Genomic DNA, 20306 nt, shown 5'->3' with positions numbered 1-20306 from the left:
AAAATCCTAACCATTATCTGAGCCTTCAGGTGGGCTCAGGTGGGCTTTGTGCCTTTCTTACAGCAGCAGCCGTCTCCTCTCCTGCCCTGACAAAGGGGGTTCTCTTCAGAATACTCCTTGTCGTATTTTCTTCCATGAGTTTTCAGTGGAAGGTCCAAGCAAACAAGGTTGTGAATGGGGAAAACTCCCCTTGTGTCTACATCTCCCGGAAATTCCATACCCTCGCAAGAGCCCGTAGATGCCCTTGAGTAATTCATTGACATTTTAGTTGACTTCTTCCTGCTTGTTTTTGTGGTAGTTGCGCAGTGGCCACTGAACTCTACCCACGTGCCATTAACACGCTCCCGGTGGTGACGATCGACAGTGTCTCCAGACATCGCCAAATGTCCCCTTAAGGGGAAAATTGCCCAGGTTGAGAACCACTGCTCTAGACAAACAAATATGAATAAGGTTCCATCTCTCCTCTCACCGTGTTTATGTCATATCTGCCCTATAAATAGGCATTTAATGACGTTAACCAATACATGGACTATTCTGAGAGGAGTCAGGAAGACTTCCTTAATCCAAATCTATGCCCAAAATTTCACTCTTCCTAAGTCTCAGGACCCTATACCTTTTCTGTCTTCAGGACATCCCTGACAGTACCCCAAACCCCTGAAACTCACACCATCAGATATTACACATCCTGTGGATACCAGGAGAGAATATGGGAGCCAGGATAGCAAGTCATTCATATAAAACAATGTCTTCATTCGTTATTCTAACAAATACTATTAAATGAGTGCTATTTATCAGCCACTGTGCTGGGCACCATGAGCACAGTGTTGAAAGTGGAGGTATAGCAGCTGCCCTCATCGAGTTTACCATCTAATGGGTATAAAGTATGGAAAATACATTTAAAAAGTAATTTCATAATGTTTGTAAATAGAGTTGAATCGTGTGCATACATTGAAATAGTTGGGGGAGTTGCAGGCAGCGCGTAGAACTTCTGGACTGAAGCTGAGGTGGGACGTGTGAAAGGGACCTTCCCTTAGTTTCTGTTTCTAAAGGCCCTGGGCAGCATGGCATTTTGTCATGTGGAGTGCAATTCCAGCATCTGAGAATATATTTTTTTCATTTACACGGCATCTAAATACAAGACAATTCCTTCATATAGGCATATTAGAAGTAACAGTAATCTGTTCCACTCTTGGAGGAATCAGCTCACTTGGACTTATTGAGACATGAAATATTCACCTCCGATATCATACTTTCTAAGGGATTTCAAAGCATTAGTTTTCTCTTAAAAGCTGACCCTATAAACAAACCCCACAGAATATGTATAATTAAATATTTTATCAGTGATATGAAGAAAAGTATAATGTCTCATGAAATATGAGAGGACATAATCTAATCAAGGAAGTGTTAAGTGAGATGAAAGATGAAGTCCTCCTAAGGAAGGGATACTTAGGGGAAACTTGCTTGAAAAGCGGGATGAAGTCAAGCAAAATAAGATGTAGTCAGACACGGGGAAGGAAGCAGGGAATTAGGAAGGCAGAACAGCACACGTGGAGTTTCCAAGAGTGGAAAGAAGAAACACATATGTTGGAGAAGCAGAGAAAAATGCAATTCTGTGTCAGAAATACAATGAGAAGAAAAACAGTGACTGGAGATAAAAGTTGTGATCTATTATTCAGGGCTTTGTATGTCTTATTAATAATTCTGAATTTCATCTTAGGAGCAGTTGGTAGCATTAAGAAATTTTATCAAGGCATTTCTGTGATCAGACTTATATTTACAATTAGTTCAAGTAAGAGATGCTGGTGACTTAGAGGAAGGTGGCACAACACAGCAGGAGAAGTTTTAAACTGACAGAATGTGAGTCGATGGTTGTGTCTCCCACCAAATTCCTATCTTGAAATCATAACCCCCAATGGAATGTATTTGGAAATGGGACCTTTAGGGGGTAACTAGGTCGTGAGGGTGGAGCTCGCATAGTGGGATTAGTGCCCTTGTGAGAAGAAACACCAGAGAGCGTGCTGCTTCTCTCCTTCTCTCCCTCGTGAGGGTAGAAGGAGAAGATGGCCATCTGCAAACCAGGAAGAGCGCTCTCGCCGGACGCTGATCTGCTGCTGCCTTGAACTCGGACTTCCAGCCTCCATAACTGTGAGAAAAAAATGCTCGTCATTTAAGCTATGTCATGTTCTATTATGTGTAATACCAAAAAAATCAGTTATTGGAAAAGAAAATAAGAAGTCAGTTTGGGGATGTAAAAAATTAAGATGTCACTATGACATTCAACTGAAAATGTCAAAAAGCAAGTATATGTATAGATCTGGGCTGTAGAAGAGATGGCTGGCCTGGTGATAATAATTAGGGAATTGTCAGTTTACAGAAAGATTTTAATGCTGTGGAAAATTGATTTAATCATCTATGAAAAGATAAAATGTGAGAAAAGAAGATGGCCTGTGACAGAGCCCTGAGGAATTCCAATGCCATGTGAGAAGTGATCTACACCAGTTTGTACAAGTTTATACAAGTTTGAGCTCCATGTGTGTACATCACATCCAAATCCCAACTGAATACATACTCGGAATTGCATTTCGTAGATGCCAGACCTGTTCATGGTCATGGTAAAACAAACCCAAGAGTTAGACGTTCTGGTAGACAAATAGGAGCGTGCAATTTGAAGGGAAGAAGAGTCACTGGTGGGCTGGGAGGTGGTCTCATACCAGGTTTGCGACCTTGGAGTGTGGAGTGCAGACCGTGTAAAATTGGAAATACAATACAATGTGCATATTACTTATGAGAGTGTCACATTCTTACTTTTAAATTTAGTTTCTGAAAGTAGGAAACATTAAGGCAGTTTAATTTTTCCATATTGCCACATGTCTGAAAACTTAAATTTGAAGTATGTTTCCTACATTCGTCAATATTTCTATACACATAGTAGTGTTTCTGCTAGCATTCTCTACTCTCCAGGAATCTCCAGGAAACGCATAAATTATTTTAAAATTCTATGAATTTAGCAAAGGCTTCAAAGTCACTAGTAAAATGACAAAATATAGTGGGTAAAGATATTTCTGCCAAGTGATTTGGCCTTGATTTCTATGAAAGCATATGCAAATGTGCAGACTACAGACAGGGAAGAATATTTTAAGCCAAACCATTTCTGAACTAGGATCAATTCCATTGTTCTAAAGCTTATTGTGCAATTTATGGATTATCTAGTCCTGTTCCATTCCTTTTTTCTTTCTGATCCTAGGATTTTGCCAATTTTTCTGCTTATTATAATTCTTCCAGAATATGATCCAGGAAAAAGAAAGCAAGAAATTTGAATGAAAACATGGCTATTTATGGAAAGCTATCTTGCTTAGGAAAAAATGTTTAGTAGGGTAGAAGAGTGAGTATATTTTTAAAACTAAATTGAGAGATTATATGTGGGTTTAAAGTCCATAGGTCCTTAATTATTTTAGAAAAGTAGATTTAAATGATTTTTGGCTGTTTGCTGAGCTCCATTTACATTTTTAATGTTTCTTAGCATTGTTTTCTCAAATACAAACTTATAAGAAGCTTAAGCAACAAAACAGGCGTAATTACAGTTCCTGTGGGTGAAGCATGAGACGGGATCCTGAAGTTACAGTCCTTTGAAACACCTCTACAGACACATACACAGACATACACAACTCCACACACATTCACACACATGTACCCACACACTCATGCACGCTCACACACACACGCATCCATGCATAACTAAACATACACAGACATGATACACACATACACACACCAGCCCCTGAGAAAGCCCTTTGACCATCTCTGCAGAACTCTAGGACTGGATGCAGTTTGAAAATTTCTGCTGTAAATCACAAGGATTATGCCATGAAACAAAAGTTCTTTAATTTTTTAAGCATAGGAGCAAATTACGTGGTATGAACACACACAAAAAGAATGAGTGTTATAATCAACTAAGAGGATAAAAGTAGTATGTTATGCTGTAATGAAATGCTAATTTATAATTGTTACACAAATAAGTGGACAGACAGGGCAATGATTGTTTACAAAAATCACTACTGTGAGCATTGCACTATGTAACTTGATTGCATGTTAGGAGAGACATCCACAAGAAAGTGAGAAATGGCTAAAGTTTCAGAAATAAATGTCCTACTGCTTTCCTGCAGAACCCAGGATTAATAACATGTCCAGATCAAGACATCCCCACTCTGTCAGGAGCAGTGGGTTTGGGCAGAGGTCATGGAGGATTGCTCTTGCTTCTTCTCACGCCCAGGTCTAAGAACACACTGCGGTGGAATCGTAATGTGACTTAACTTAAGCCTTGGTACCTTCAGCAAATCTCCTCCCTGTGAGGACAAAGTACGTTATTTAACTATATTGAAGCAGATTTTTCAAGTACTAACTTGAACCTGTGAATGGCTGATACTTTCTACATCCATCAGGATGGTTTGGCTGCAAGAAAGAACATACTCAAATGAAAGTTGCTGTTAAAAAGTAGGGATAAATGAGAAATCTAGAGTGTGAGAGTTTGACTGTTTATCATGAAGGTAAGGGTGTAACCCCACTCCTTTCAGTCTTCAGTTCACCTCCCCCTTCAGCCCTGCTGGTTGCTCAGATCGAAGACCACATGGTTCCACATCTCTAGGAAGTGACCAATGACCATGAAGGAAGGAACCCAGGGGTCTGACACCACTCAAAATTTCCTCCTCTTGGGACCTCTGTAATCACCTTCAGAAGTGGGCATCAGAGCCTTTCTGGATATAAATTTCCAGAACAAGCCTGATTTTTGTTGCCTCCTCACTCTCACCCCAGTTCCCCAGAGCAGGCTTAATTTTTGGCTCTTCTGTGGTTTGCTCAGCCATTATAAACTTCCCTGTCCTCTTTGGAATTTCCAGAATGCTATTATCTCTTCTCTTCCCTGATCTTTTATTGGTCTAATCCTTTTCTTTATTTTGTATTACCATTTTTTGTGGAGTTTTGCAGATGAAGAGGGAAAAAATGCATGGGATCAGTATCCTAGATTTAACCGCAGGTAAGGGTTATTTTATATTATACAGGCCAAAATGACACAGAACTTGATGGGCACAATGCCTGTAATATTTTTTTAAAAATCAACAGATAGGGGCCAGCCCAGTGGCGCAAGGGGTTAGGTGTGCACGCTCCACTGTGGCTGCCCGGGGTTCGCCGGTTCGGATCCCGGGCGCTCACCAACGCACCGCTTATCAGGCCATGCTGTGGCAGCATCCCATATAAAGTGGAGGAAGATGGGCACAGATGTTAGTTCAGGGCCAGTCTTCCTCAGCAAAAAGAAGAGGACTGGCAGATGTTAGCTAAGAACCCATCTTCCTTACAAAAAAAAAAAAATTAAAAATTAAAAGGATTTAAAAAAAACCAACAGATAAACACTAATATCATTCTCACTCGCTTAGACTGTTCTGCTATCAACTTCGACAGTACTGCTGCTGACATTGTGAGAACAAGCAATGATTTATGTTGGGCTACTGAGGTAAAATAAGTCATTCTTCATTAACTAGCAGAACTATAGGATAAGAGAGGCTGACAAGACAATTTTGTGCTGATAAATTGTTGTGTACTTATTTGCAAGGCTGGCATAAGTAATCCTATTTCTTCAAGGTGCGAACAATAGATAGCAGGAGACCATTAGCTGTCACGGCAGCGAAGGGCCAACAAGCAGTATAGCTTCCTCAGGGCTTACTGCACGAGCATCGTTAGTTTATGTTTCTAGTGTGTGGGCTCATTTCTGACGGAAGTCAAAAGTCCAGTTATGATAATTTTCAATGACAAAATAGTCATTTTTTAAAAGAACAGGTTTAGTTGTCTTTGTGCTATTATTTAGGAAAAAAAAACCTATGTTGATAAATTAATGTATTTTTCTCTGAATTCTAACAGGAAGCAAGAGTGGGAATCATTTTGAGAAGATATTTGTTCTGTCATCACTATTTTTTATTGGTTGACCTTAATTTTAACATGGGTGCTTTTAGATAGTAAATTCATTCCTTGTCAAGCTCAATTTTTAAAAACGTTCAGTTGAGTAACTCTCTTTGCTGTATTCAGAAAAGAGTGCTTGTATGTAGTAAAACATTAAAATATCTGAAATACAAGAATATTGTAATTGTGGTTGACTGTGTAATGGAAACTATAAAAATGAAAGTAACTCCCCACATGTTAGTACCCTATGACAGAGTAGGATGAGAGTTTGAACTTCACCATAAATGAATATAGAATCTATTGCAGGTTAGATTAAAAGGAATCTTTATTCAAAATTGAATATAAGGTGCACTTACTGTAATTTCGTCTGTAAAATAGTTCAATCATTCCGAACATGTTATTGATGAAAACATTTTAGATAAAAATACAAATTTCCCTTTTATTTCTCAATCCTTTGATGCAAAAAAGAAATGCATCACCTGGTGGGTATGGAATGCAGGCACTGGCTGTCGCACCCACTGAGTTTCGTGTTGAGATTGATGGGCTGTGTCTGGAGGCTGTTGGAAGGCTGAGCCCTATTCTAGCGTTCTGCTCTCTGATTAATTCTTCGTACATGCTCTACAGCCTACTTTTTCTCCACAGTTTCCAAGTCTCTTCTGATGGTCCCATTCTAGTCGTGCAGGTCATTCTTTGTTCTTTTAACAGGGATGTCTGCTTCTGTTCAAAACACAGTGAGTTCAACAGCCATTTTAAAGTACAACCACTAGTATGCTCCAAAATAATAATTGAAGATGTCCAACAGGGACTGTCTAATTTAGACAGTTTTCATATAAAGTGAACTTGCTGTTTTCATAAGGCCATGTTACTTAATGCCTTGATGCTTTCAAAATCCCAACTGTGGATTAAAGCAAAAGGAGACAGTACAATATTGGAAGCAAGTTATTATGTAATTTAGATAATTTTGCTAGACTAGAAATGCTTACATACTTCTGACTCCATAAACACTCCATATTGTGACCCTAGAAAGTTATTTCATGAGTCCAGATCTTGAATTACCCCTCTGTAAAAATTACCAGGAGGGGCCGGCCCGGTGGCGCAAGCGGTTGGGTGCGCGCGCTCCGCTGCGGCGGCCCGGGGTTCGCTGGCTCGGATCCCGGGCGCTCACCGACGCACTGCTTGGTAAGCCATGCTGTGGCGGCGTCCCATATAAAGTGGAGGAAGATGGGCACGGATGTTAGCCCAGGGCCAGTCTTCCTCAGCAAAAAAAGAGGAGGATTGGCAGATGTTAGCTCAGGGCTGATCTCCTCACAAAAAAAAAAAAAAAAAAAATTACCAGGAAAAAAAAAGAATTATATGATATTATTATATCAGTTTTGTCTGATAAAATCACAGAGAAAAACAAGGTGAGATTTTATCAGGTTTATCAGATGTCGAATCAGATTTTATTGACTTTGCCAGTTGTAGGTAAATATTATTTTAAATAATGAATTTACATCAGTCCTAAGGAATGTGCATGATTTGTTGTTAAAAAACATGAATACACAAGGAAAATAGGAAGGAAATTCTTGAGACACAAATGAAAAAAGTGTACATTCAGAGTTTAAAACAAACCGTTAGGTAAAATGGCTCAGACTCCCCACAATCATAAAATGTGAGTGATTTGCTCTGCTATTCATTTCAAAGCTTTTTTCTTTGAATAGACAACTAATTTTATTCTTTAATGTATGTTCATCATTAAATCCTTCTTTCAGCTTAAATATGTATATGAATATAACAGTGAGGTTTAGTGCTAAAAAATCATTTTGGGGAAAAGCAAGACGAAATCTGTTCATCATTAACCCTTTATAAAATTCTGTAGTTTTTGTTTAGTTTTCCAAGAATAGATCAACTTTTCAGCATGATATAAATCTGTACTAAAAATTATGGCACTTTACTATGCTTACCGATTTTTAAAGGAAAAATAACCCTTATAAATCAAGCGGCTAGGCTATAAAAAATTTGGTAGTACAAAGTGTTTTTTTAAAATCTTGATTTGCTACACAAATTTGAAGCACAACTCCGTCTCAAGCTCTATTATATTTCACATGCTCCTTTTCCAAAATATATTCCCCAATCCTGTTGGTAGTGAGATTGAAGAGACCCAGATACGCTATATTAACTTAACAATTATGTATTGACCTGCTATTCTATTCAAAGTATTGGAATTGACTAAGGAATGGAGGGAGTGAGGAAACCAAACTTAATAAAACACTATCATTGGCCTCTATTTCCATATAGTGGAGGAAATGAGATTTTTTTTAATTTACAATTTTATTAAATTTAGTATGAAAACCAAACACCTATGAGTGCTCCTTTTCATGAATAAAAATAGTCCTTTGATATTAAACAACTCAATTATGTGCTTATGAGTTTATACATATACAGATAATATTTCTGGGAAAATACGTCGTAAACTGTTCACACTGTTTACCTGTCGGCTAGAGAAAGACCTACTTTTTATTAGGCTTCACTTTTGCTCTATTTGAATGTATTTTGTTCTTGGCATGTATTACTTTCTGCATCCACTTTATTTATGTATAATTTACTTACAGTAAAACACAGTCAAGTAAAATGTGTGGCTGGAGATGAATTTTGGCAAATAACATACAACCTCGTAAACACAACCTCACTCCTCAGTCGAGCAACTGCTGATCTTATTTCCATCACTATAGATTATTTTACATCTTCTAGAACCTCATATAGATAGAATCATACTGTACACACTTTATTGGTCTTGCCTTCATTCATTCTGCATAATAGTTTTTGGGATTCACCCATTTTGTTCCATGTATCAGTAGTGTATCCTTTTTTAATGCTGTGTTGTATTCCATTGAATGAATATACCATAATTGGTTCATCCATTCACCTGTTGATGGATATATGGGCTGTTTCCACTTTGTGGCTCTTATGAACAGATCTATATGAACACGTACAAGTTATTGTGTGGTCATGTTTTTATGTCTCTTGGTAAAATACCTGGAAGTAGGATTGTATGATAAGTATATTTTAATGTTATAAGACATTGGAAAACTAGTTTCAAAGTGACCATGCCATTTTACATTTCCATCAAATGTATGAAAATTCCATTTGCTCCATATCTTCACCAATACTTAGTATTGTCAGTCTTTTCCATTTTAGCTTTTCAAGTGGGTGTGCAGGAATATATCATCGTGTTTTATTTTGCATTTTCCTGACAACTACAGACATTGAGCATCTTTTGCCCATTTTTGTTTGGTTATCTTCTAATTATTATGTTATAAGAGAGTTTTATACATTTTTGATAACAAAGCCTTTGCGTTATTAGGTAATATAAATATATTCTGTCATTATTTTGCTTGTTTTTTCAGTTTCTTTCTTTTTTTCTTTCTTTTTTTTTTGCTGAGGAAGATTGACCCTGAACTAACATCTTTTGCCAATCTTCCTCTTTTTGCTGAGGAAGATTGTCCCTGAGCTAACATCTGTGCCCATCTTCCTCTAATTTGTATATGAGATGCTGCCACAGCATGGCTTGACAAGTGGTGCGTAGGTCCGCGCCCGGGATCCGAACCAGCAAACCCTGGACCACCAAAGCGGAGCACGCAAACTTAACGACAATGCCACTCGGCGGGCCCTCTTTTTCAATTTTTAACATTTTCTTTTGAAGAGGATTTTTAATGAAGTCCAATTTGTTGATTTTTTTTTACAGTTTGTGTTTTTTTTTGTCCTAAGAAACCTTTGCTGTCACCCAGTTCAGATGAATTTCTTCTGTGTTTCCTTCTAGAATTTTAGAGTTTTAGGTTGTTATTTAGGCTTAATTTTGAGTTAATTTTTTTATATTTTATGAGGTAGGTGCTGAAGTTCATTTCTTTTTCCATAGACATATCCAGGTGTTCTAGCCAAATTTGTGGAAAATACAATCTTCCCAAATTGAATTACCTTGGCACTTTTGTTAAATCAATTGATCACTTACGTGTGTGTCTGTTTCTGGATTCTATTCTGTTATGTTGATTTTATATTTAGGCTTATGCCAATATGATATGCTGTGTGCTTCTGTATTATTATAGTTTACCTTGAATTAAAATAGGATAAGCCTTCCAAGTTTGTTCAATTTTAAAATTGTCTTGGCTATTCTGAGATCTTTACATTTTTCACATAAATGTTATAATCAGTTACGTAGACAAGCATGTTGTCTGCCAACAAGGACAATCTACTTCTTCATTTCCAATCTATATGCCTTTCATTTATACTGCTGCCTTCTCATACTGACAAGGAATTTCAGCACAATGTTGAATAAAGGTAACGGGAGCAGATATCTTTACGTTTTTCCTGATTTTAGAGGTTAGAATTCGTTCTTTCACCATTAAATATATCATCTGTGTCTTATAAGAAATGTTTAAACTTCACCTAAGTTTTAAAGTTTATTTGCTAAATTGCTCATAATCTTAGCCTGCTGTCTGTTCAATGTCTGTAGGATTAAAGGATCTACAGTGACGCCCCCTTGCCTTGACCGATGATTTTTCTCATGCAACACAGTCATGCATTGACTGTTGTAACAAGTGTGAAAATAGCTGTTTCTTACATTTATGAAAACTTCCTAGTCAGTCGTTATAGGAAGACAAAACTGGTACAAATTACTGCATTATGATTTCAGTTGGGAAGGTTTTTAATTATGAATTCACATCCTTTCATAAATGCAGGATAATTCAGATTTTCTATGGCGTGTTGTTTAAGTTTGATAAATTGGTTTTAATTTATTGAAATTATTAACATTAAGTATGTTATTATCCTTATCCTCCATTATCCTTGCCCTTTTTTTCTCTAGGATCTGTAATGATGCTGCCTCCTCCATTCCTGATATTATTGCATAGTGCTAGCTCTTTCCTTCATCATCAGTGTAGCTGGAGGTTATGGGTTTAATTCTACTTTTCAGGAATGCAAGTATCTTTCCAATAATGTTTATCTATCATTTGTTATTTTGTCATTATATCGATGTGCATTTTCATCTTTATTATTCCCTATCTTCTAATTTGGATTTAATTCATTCTTTTATCTAGCTTCTTAATTTGGTAGCTTAAATCATTGATTTTAACGATTCTCCTTTTTTAATAAAAATACTAAATTTAAATTTTTATCTAAGCATTGCTTGAGCTGTATCCACAAATTTTATTATTCTATAGTTTCATTATAATATCATTCAATTTTCATTTTTTTCCTAATATTCCTCGTGATTTCTTCTTTGATCCATCAGTTATTCGGAAGTAAGTTAATTTCCAACTGTGTTTTGGCTTTGATTCATAATTAAATTTTATCTCTTCAAAGAATACATTTTATATGAATTCAATCCTTGTAGATTCACTAAGACTTGATACATGGCCAAGGATATTGTCTATTTTAGACATGAACATGAATATCCCATTTTCGCTTGAAAAAAATATATACTCTAAAATTGTTAAATTAATTAGTTAAAGATATTTGATAATAATTTAAAGTCTTCCATATCCTTACCAGTTTTAGGTGTATTTGTTCTATCAAGTATGAAGACAGGAATGTTGAAATCTCCAACTATTCTTGTGAATTTAATAGTTCATTTTTCCATTCTGTCATTGTTTCTTCTTGTAACTTGAACTTCTGTTACTAAATGCACAGACATTTAGATTTGCTTGGCTTCTTGTTTATTTGACCTTTTTATCATAAAGAAATATCCCTTTTTTGTCTTCTAATATTCCTGTAACTGAAGTGTACTTTGTCTGACAAATACAGCCGTATGTGGAGCCACTGCAGCTTTGTAATCACTGGTGTTTGAGTGCCACCACTTTACCCCATCCTTTTATTTTTTACCTATTTGTGTCTTTATATTTAAAGTCTGTGTATTTTCAATATCATATTGTTGAGTATTCCTTGGTGTTTATATTTTAGCATGCATTTACCCTTCACTCATTTGAGTAGATACATTTTCTAACTGCGATCCTTTTCCTTTAGCCTGAAGTACTTACATTATTTTATTATTTTACAGTGCAGGTCTGTTGTAAATAATGTATTTTTCTCCTTCACTTATGTCGTTGCCAAGTATTCCATACCTACATGCAATAGAGAACCATAGTAAAAGAACAAAAATCTTGTGTACTCACCACAACCAGTATTAACAATTTAAAAGTAATATTTTGTGTATAGAACACAGCAGTAGAAAAATACTCTAATTCATTTATCCATTCCATTTATCCGTTGCTTCTTTCCTACTCTCCCTCCAGCAAATATTGATATAAGGAACATTCTTGTGAAGAACTCCTTGTGCAGGTGGTTGCAGGCTTCTCTAAAGTATATAACTGGAGTGGAACTTAGGACCAAGGCTTAGGTGCATCTTCAAAACTACTAGTCATTGCCCAGTTGGTTACAAGGCAGTTGTACCAATTCTCCTCACCCTTGAGGTGGAAATAAGGATCAGTATACAGAGTTGTTACAATATATTATATAAAATGTCCAAGTTTTCAACGAAGTTTAGGAGACACAAAAAGAAACAGGAAAATGTGACCCATTGACAGAAAAAAAAATAAGCAGTAGAAACTGTTTTTGAGGGAGCCCAGGTGATGGACTTAGAAAGAAAGACTTCTAAGAATCTATTTTAAATATGTTCAAAGAATTAAAGACAACCATACCAAAACAAAATAAGGGAAAATACCCCATCAAATAGAGAATATGAATAAACAGATAAAAATTGTTAAATAAGTAGCAAATGGAAATTTTGGAATGAAATTCTAGAAATCTGGAAATTCTGTAATGAAAATTCCATATCCAAAATGAAAAATTCACTGAAGGGATCAACAGTAGATTTGAGGTGGCAGAAGAAAAAAAATCATTGAACTTGAAGAAATATTAATAGATGTTGTGCAATCTAAACAGAGAGAAAAAAGAATAAAGAAAAAAATGAGCAAGACCTCAGAAAAACGTGGGACACCATTAATCACAACAGTATACACATACCAGAAGGAGAAGAGAAGCATAAGAAGAAAAGAGAGAGAACAAGAAGGAAAAAATGTTGACAATGTAGAAATAAAAAGGATTATGAGGAATGCTATGAACAACTGTATGCCAACATATTAGAAAACCTAGATGAAATGGACAAACTCCTGGAAAGACACAAAGTACTGAAAATAACTCAAGAAGAAATAGAGATTCTAAATAGACCTATAACAAGTTCATAGATTGATCGATATTTTAAAAAGACTTCCCACAAAGAAAAGAACAAGCCCAGATGGCTTCACTATTCAAGGAATTAGGTCTAATCTTTCACAAGCTCTTCTAAAACCAAAAATAGATGAAGAGGGGACATTTTTGACTCATTCAATGAGGTCAATATTACCCTGATGTCAAAACTAGATAGAGACATCACAAAAAAGAAAACCAAATTAATGTCATATACCAAATTAATAGAATAAAGGCAAAACTATATAATCAGGTCAATAGATGCAGAAAATAACTTCTGACAAAATCCAACACAATTTCCTGATATAAACACTCAAAAGCTATACATAGAAAGGAACTTCCTCAAGCTGATAAAGGACATCTATCAATAACCCGTAGCTAACACGAAACTTAATCACGAAAAACAATATTTTCTCACCATGATAAGGAAAAGACAAGGATACTCATTCTTGCTGCTTCTATTCAACATTGTACCAGAAGTTCTTGCCAGAGCAATTAGGCTAGAAAAAAATAAAATAAAAGTCACCAATACTGGAAAGAAAAGCTAACACTATCTGTGTGAATGACATGATCTTGCATATAGAAAATTCTAAGTTATTCACTAACAAAAACCTATTAGATCTAATAGATAACTTCAGTAAGGTTGCAAGATACAAAATCAGTATGCAAAATAACTTGTATATCTTTGCAGTAGTAATAAACAATCATAAAATGAAATTAAGGAAATGATTCCGTTTAGAATAGCATCAAAAGAATAGAATATTTAGGAATAAATTTCACAAAAGAAGTGCAATTCTTGTACACGAACACTACAAAACATTGTTGAAAGAAGTAAAGATGTGAACAAATGGAAAGACATCTCATATTCATGAATTAAAAATTAGGGCTGTTCTTGTCATATTCTTATTTTTAAGACAGCAATACTTACTAAACTGATCTTCAAATAGAACAAAATCACCATCAAAATTCTAGCTGGCTTTCTTGCAGAAATTGACAAACTGATCTTAAGATTCATATAGAAAAGCAAGGGACCCAGAACTGCAAAAACACACTTGAAAAGGAAAAAATATGGAGGATTCACACTTCCTGATTTCAAAATTTACTACAAAACTACAATAATCAAGAAAGTATGGCAGCAGCATGAGGATATTTCAATGGAATAGAATTGAGAGTCCAGAAATAAACCGATAAGATTTATGTCTAACTGTTTTAGACGTGGATGTCAAGGCAGTTCATTGGAGAAATGGTGTGAAGGGCAACTATATAGCCACGTGGAAAAGAATTAAGTTGGACTCCTGCTACACACAATAACAAAAATTTCCTCAAAACTGATCATAGATTCAGATTTACAAGCTAAAACTACAAAACTCTTAGAAGGAAACATACAAATAAATCTTTATGAGCTTAAATAAGGCAAGGAATTTTTTTAGATACAATTCCAAAAGCAAGAGATAAAAAAAAAGTTGGACTTCATCAAAATTGCAAACTTTTGTTCTTCAAAGGACACCAGCAATAAAATGAAAATGAAACCTATATATTAGAAGAAAATATTTGCAAATAATATTTGTTAAGAGACTCGTATCCAAAATATAAAAAGAACTCTTACAATACAACAATAAAAAAGATACATAAGAAATAGACCCATGCAAGTAAAGTCAACTCATTTTTGACAGAGGAGCAAGGACAGTCCAATGTAAGAAATAGTCCAGGAAAAACCGGGCATCCACATGCCAAAAATATGAGTCTAGACACTGACATAATAGCATTTACAAAAATTAATTCTATGAATCTTAGAACTAAATGTAAAACTCAAAACTATATAAAACTTGTAGAAGATAATATGGGAGAAAGTATAGATAACTTTGGGTTTGGCAATGAGTGTTTAGATACAACGCCAAAAGCATGATCCATGAAAGAAAAAATTGATAAGTTGGACTTCATTAAAGAACTCTTTAATGGACTGCAAAAAACCTCTTACAAGAATGAAAAGACAAGCCATGGACTGCAAAAAATATTTTCTGAAACACAAATCTGATAAAAGACTTGTATCCATAATATGCAAAGAACTTGTAAAACTCAGCAATAAGAAAATGAACAACCCAATTAAAAATTGGGCAAAAGATCTGAATAGTTACCTTACCAAAGAAGATATACAGATATATGGCAAATAAGCATATGAAAAGATGCTCAACATTGTATGTCATTAGGATATTGCAAATTAAAACAATGGGATACCACTGCACACCTATTAAAATGGCTAAAATCTAAAACACTGATAACACCAAATGCTGACAAGGATATGGAGCAACAGGAACTCCCATTCTTTGCTAGCAGAATACAAAATAGTAAAACCTCCTTATAAGACACTTTGACTTTTTATTACAAAGCTAAACGTAATCATAACCATAATCCAGCAATACACGCTCCTAAGCATTTACCCAAATGAGTTAAAAAATTAAGTCTACACAAAAATCTGCACATGAATGTTTATAGCAGCTGTATTCATAATTGGCAAAACTTAGAAGCAACCAGGATGTCCTTCAGCAGGGAAATGGATAAACGAACTGGTACATGCAGGCAATGGAATACATGGAAACATACATTAGAGATGCTAGTGGGTTCCTCTAAATGTAACCTTCGAACTTGAACCCCCTTGACAGAAACAGTAAGCTTTTGGGAAGTTTATGAAGGCACATGTGTTTTAAGTCGTCCTACCCCTGCCCCCCACTAGAACACCTAGCATAATCTCACTTAATATCGCTCTCTTGACGGTTGTTTACATAGACCTTTGAAAATGAAGAGCTGAAATTGGAAATGCCTTAAAACGGACATAAAATGGCAAATGAAAATTTTACCCTAAAGACTGGAGAGGTTACCTAACATTTGCAGACTGTATTTCTAAACCTAAACCTTACATAGTTATCAAATCTCTATAATTATAATAGTAATATAGTTGGCATATTTATTCCCACTCAAAAGTGGACGTTAAAGGATGTTTTGTGTACCTGTTTTTTCATTTGTATAGATTTCAAATTCCGTACCAGTGCAAAGCCCACTCTCAGACATGGAATTTTTCTAGTTTTAACTGGGTCATATCTTGTTTTTCTTAAATCCTCAAATTCAATTCTGCAGCCAGTTACAAGCAAAATGTCTTACCAGTGTAAAAATTTTAAGTGCTTACAACTCCAAGTTTAAGCCTCCAGGCCTCTAGGGTTATCATGTCTGTAATTCATGCCAAATGTCAGAATCATTGTAATTAGAAACAGTGAGACATAGTGCCATTGTTACATGCCATCTGTAGAGTATCAAAAACATTCTCAATGTCAATGTTAAAGCTATAATCATAGGGGCAGTTGGTGACATGTTATAGTTAATACTTTAATCTGAAGAGGCTACCATCATTAGTCTGTTGTACTCACTAACTAAGAAAATGGCTCCATTTCATACCTTAAAATCAAAATGGCTTTGCAGTCTTTGTGTAGGTTCTAAGTCTTTCTTTTCAAAGTCATTGACGAAGCCTTATTTTCATGATGAGTTCGGCGTGAAAGCAGAAGCAAGAATAATTTGATACTCTCAATGACTTTTTTTTAATATTTAAACGGGAATTATTGTTTTTTTAAAGCACTCTACTTTTATATTAAAATTTGTTAAGCTCAAACATTAGTACTTAAACTGTTTTTCACTTCTCTAACACACTAAGGTCTAATGGCTTCATTTAATTAAGCAAACATAACATTTAGCAGGCGTGCTGTATTTTCTCCAAGGAAACTATTGATTTTCAATCATTAAATTCTTGAGGGAAAAGACAGTTCTGCATTCAGATCTTTTACCACATAACATCTTGCATCATGTAATTAAAAGGTTTAGGTTTGTTACCAGGTAAACAACCTGATTGAGGCTTCCTTCCTTCCCTTGAGGATAGAGACATAAAATGAAAGAAGCATTCAAGGACCAGTGAAACTTTGAAATCGCCCCTATGGAGACTTGAAAAGGGCTCAATTAGGAATAAATAAGAGGATTTACAATTAGAGAATGGGTTGCAAAAGCTAGATCTCCTACATCTGTAGCAGAGCCAATGAACAAGACTACAGATTTTTTCCTCTCAAAGCAGTGCTCTGTGGCACAATAACACGAAGAAAACAAGAGGATAGCTACAGGGGATGTTGATGAGGATGGATGAACAGCACTCGGTGGTCTGTTGGAGTTAGAATCAGGGCTGTCTAGGATGACTCCAGGGTTTCTGGCTCGGGAAATTTGTGGATAATAACTTTCTTAACAGAGAAAGTCCAAGACTAGATGAGAATGTGGTACCATGGAGCAGATAATGAATTCACCTTCAGTGTCTTGGGGTCAAGTTACTTGAGAGACATCCTGGTGGAAAGTCTGTGAAATGCAGGCATTCAAAATCAAAATAAAAGGAAACATATTCAGTTTTGGCTTCCAGTTGTTGAGTAAACTGAGCCTTGGCAAAGAACCTTGGTTTCCTTAGAATCAAATGCTTCATCCTAGACGAGGAAGAATAAAAGGAAGTTGTTCTACAGTGCAGTTATGACACATTCTCGGGAGAATGGTGTCGACAGGTCTATGATCAACAGTCGGAAGCACTTCCTAGGAGACTATTAAATACACAAGGTCTGACAGAGAATCCATAAGACCATGTTTCCTGTCTCACTCCAAAAATATGCGATATGTGGAACTATCTCATTCAAGTGTGTTCTACTACAGAGATTGTTAACACTTATTTTACATTTTTTAATTTTTATAATGGGAATGACAAACACACATGAAGAAGAGGTATGTCTCCCTATTGCTCAACTCAGTCATTCTTCATTGTTACTTAACATTTGTTACCCATATGAATAGGTTTCTCTACACTGATCATGTAGAGAAAAGGTTTATGACATTAACAAAAGGTACACTAATATTTAATGTAATACTGATATACTAAATATATTCAAATTTTATATGTTTTAGGCTTTAGGGTTTATAATTTCACTTGAAAATTTTAGAAAATAGCAAAAACTATATATAATATATAAAATGTGTATACATATATAATATTAATATATATATTATAATCTTTCTTAGAAAGATATAAAGTAAAGTGAAAACCTAGCTCTTTAATTCCTTTCCCAGAAGTGACCACAACTAACAATTCTTGTTATTGTTTCAGTTCTTGCAAACAAACTTGAGAGGGTGAAGGAAAATGATCCCAGATGGATTAATGGAAGTATGAGAAGCAAATGCGGGAAGAGTCAATACAAGACTACCAAGTGTTTAAAGCAACAATGTTAACAACTCAATGATATAACATATCTGGAAGTAAAATGTGTAACAATAGGGAAAAAGAAGCAACAGAAGTTAAAAATGGCTTCAAATATTTACATTAAACTGGACCTGGTCTAATTTAAGGTACATGGTAATGTGATGGATGTCTTTCGTAATTTCTGGAGTAAACAGTAAAAGAATGATAATCAAAGTCATAGCAAGTCAGATAATGAGAGAGATATATTGAAATAATAAAAAATGTGCAATTAATACAAAAAAGTCAGGAAAGCAGAAATAAAAGTGCAAATAAAAGATTCCACAAACAGAACAAAAAGAACAAGATTTTATACTCCAACATATATATATATATATATACACACACATACATATATATATGCTATGTAAGCATGCCATGCAAGTAAAAACAAAGCTTGTTTGGCTGCACTAATAAAACATTATTATATTTTTAATTTATATTAACATATAATATTAATATAGCACAAGAAGACTTTAAGGTAAGAGTAACAAGAGAGATAAAATGGGATATTTCATAATGATAGGTAATTTAACAGGAATATATAACATTAATAAATTTATATAAACTTAATAACATAGCTTTTAAATATATAAACCAAAGTGACAGAACTAGAATGAGAGATCAACAAATCCACAATGTGAGCTGGAGACTTTAAAACACTTCTCAGTAACTTACAGAAAAAGGAGATAGCTATCACACATTGAAACAACATCATTAACCAAAATGACCAAATTGTAGAACACTACATCCAACAAATACAGAAAACATGTCCATTTCAAGTGCGTGTGGAACTTTTATCAAATATTCTGGACAATGTATCATGTCTCAACAGATTTCAAAGTTTGCAACAGAAAAGTGTATGTCCTGGGATACTGTAGAATTAAACAGCTTAATAAGGAAAAGATAACTAGAAGATCTCCATATCTCTGGAAATCAATCAAGACACTTGTAAATAACCTATGGATAAAAACAATGTCAAACACAGAGAAATTAGAAAATATTTTGAACTCAATGATAATGAAAATACAGCAGATCAAAATGTTGAGGATGGAGCCAAAGCAATAAAAAATGAGGAACTCCCGTTCTATAGTACTGGAATCCACAGATGCCCCTCAAGATAAGAATGAGGAAGATGGCATGCCTTCAGACATCTCTTTAAGAGCATCTTGGAGGTCAAGCATCTTGAGAAAATATTCCTCAGGCCCCCTACGGAGACAAATTCTGTCACTTTCCATTTGCTCCATGGAAGACCATTGTCTGGCAATTGGCTGAGTCTTCTAGGACATTTTCCTCCCAAGAGGTTATTTACTTTGTTGTGGAAAATGGAATTATAAAATTTAGAACCTTATCTATTAAGTACTTCACAACATAAAATCAAATCGTACATACCAGCAGAATAGAAATCAATGCTAAATTTCAGTTGCCTACAGTTTGAAGACTGAAATTGATATGATTTAAAGCTGAGAAAATGATATGAGAGTTGACCTCCAATCATCGTTCTTAGATGGTTCTGTGAAGACTTCTAGTCCCCATTCTGGACAGATGCAAGGTGCCCTGGGGAATTAATCAGCAAAGAACCAAATGTATGGATCATTTTAGACAGGCTGCCTCATAGACTGTGCTGGCATTTGAACAAAAGAAGTATCTGGCATGATTAACAAAATCACTCTGCTCTGTTTTCAAAAATTTAGCCAGAAAGGCTCACTGGTTTTTAAAGATGTAAGAAGATTAAGATATTTCAAGACATACAGAAATCAAGTGAGAAACATGGAGAAAAATGCCCTATGTTCAACAGGCATAATAAACATCACAATTAGTAGCAGCATGTTAAATTATC

This window comes from Diceros bicornis, chromosome 5 (genome assembly GCF_020826845.1).
Source record: "Diceros bicornis minor isolate mBicDic1 chromosome 5, mDicBic1.mat.cur, whole genome shotgun sequence".
Classification (NCBI taxonomy): domain Eukaryota; kingdom Metazoa; phylum Chordata; class Mammalia; order Perissodactyla; family Rhinocerotidae; genus Diceros; species Diceros bicornis.
This window is presented reverse-complemented; position numbering follows the sequence as displayed.